Source organism: Sinocyclocheilus anshuiensis, unplaced genomic scaffold, assembly GCF_001515605.1.
Source record: "Sinocyclocheilus anshuiensis isolate Anshui unplaced genomic scaffold, SAMN03320099.WGS_v1.1 scaffold627, whole genome shotgun sequence".
NCBI lineage: Eukaryota > Metazoa > Chordata > Actinopteri > Cypriniformes > Cyprinidae > Sinocyclocheilus > Sinocyclocheilus anshuiensis.
The window spans coordinates 655070-656573 of NW_015549703.1; the positions used below are offsets into that span (position 1 = coordinate 655070).

The following is a 1504-nucleotide window of genomic DNA, read 5'->3' on the forward strand; positions in this document are numbered from 1 at the left end:
AAACAGACAGACAGATAGATAGATAGATAGATAGATAGATAGATAGACAGACAGCCAGCCAGACAGACAGACAGTCATACAGCCAGCCAGCCAGCCAGCCAGCCAGACAGACAGACAGACACACAGATAGATAGATAGATAGATAGATAGATAGATAGATAGATAGATAGTTTACTTACTTGTCAATAGAAATTTTGACCTTGGGTTGAGAGTTCAGTTCAGGGAGTTTGACTAGTAGTCTATAGTATCGTAAAGCACAATTAAAGCAATCACAATTGTTGTCTATGAAAATGAGTGCCAATACAGTGTCTGTTGATATAACACTAAAATCTCTGAAACCCACCTGATCTTGACTGTGAACTGAACTAAATTCAACTAAATTACAATCGCCACTTACACTCTCCGCTACCTGCGACTTCACTTGCAATCGACAAAAATCGTGCGTGTTGCCAATGGAGACCAGACGCTGTGGTGGGGATTTAATGATTAAAACTAATTTAGTACAATAACGTACATGGTCCTGCAAGAAAAAGACAAGACCCACAAATCCGTGGCTACAGAACAGCAGAATATGAACGCAATGCACAGTCTCTCGTTAAGCGTTTTCCTCCCGTAGAAAAACATAAACACTTAATATGGCTTAATGTATTAAGATGCTATTAAAATTTCAAATTCAATACACAGTTTATTAACATAATAATTATGTATATAATATTTTCCTCCCATACCGCAAAATGTGGCATAGATGGCCATGAACACAATGCGCAATCTTTCACTTGTCCTCCCATACAGCAAAACGCTTAATGTGGCATAATAATGGTAAAGAAAATTCAGTAGCCTATATGTCTTGTTGTTGATTCAAAGTATATAACGTTACAGACCAGCAAAAATGAACGTGCATTATGAAATGCATTAAGTGATATTAAAAGGATCAACCCCATACAGGCAAGCAGACGAGCCCAGAACGCAATGCATTAATACCGCAAAATGTGGCATAGATGGCCATGAACACAATGCGCAATCTTTCACTTGTCCTCCCATACAGCAAAAGGCTTAAAATGTGGCATAATAACGGACTAAGACGATAAAGACAATTCAGTAGCCTATGTCTTGTTGTTGACGCAAAGTATATACAGACCAGCAGATATGAACATGCATTATGAAATGCATTAAGTGATATTAAAAGGATTGCTTAATGCGAAACTTTGCGTGTTGCGTTTATTCTGGGCTCACCTGCGCTTGCCTGTACATGTATATTTTTATAATGAAGAGGAGCATATTGAGTTTGGTCTTTATCATCTTAGTCCATTATGCCACATATGCCACGTTTTGATATGTTTTGTTATTCGTTTAAGTATTTGCTATTGACTGTTCAAATGTGCAGTTTTGCGCAGCGCAGAGTAACGCGTCGTGTGTGTGTGTGTGAGTGTGTGAGGGGAACAGTGTCACATCACAGGAGAGTGAACTGTCTGTCAGAAATCATAGCACGTCAGCTGTCTTAACA

The 1504-nt window shown here is 38.7% G+C and overlaps 1 protein-coding gene across 1 annotated transcript in view; it reads left to right on the plus strand.

Moving 5' to 3' along the window:
- Nucleotides 1-835, plus strand: part of LOC107660591 (glutaminase kidney isoform, mitochondrial-like) — a 54040-nt gene extending 53205 nt beyond the window's left edge. Inside the window, exon 19 of the transcript XR_001631021.1 lies at nucleotides 826-835. The gene's annotated coding sequence lies outside the window, so the exon portion shown is untranslated. The remainder of the gene's footprint in view (nucleotides 1-825) is intronic.
- The last annotated feature ends 669 nt before the right edge of the window (nucleotides 836-1504 follow it).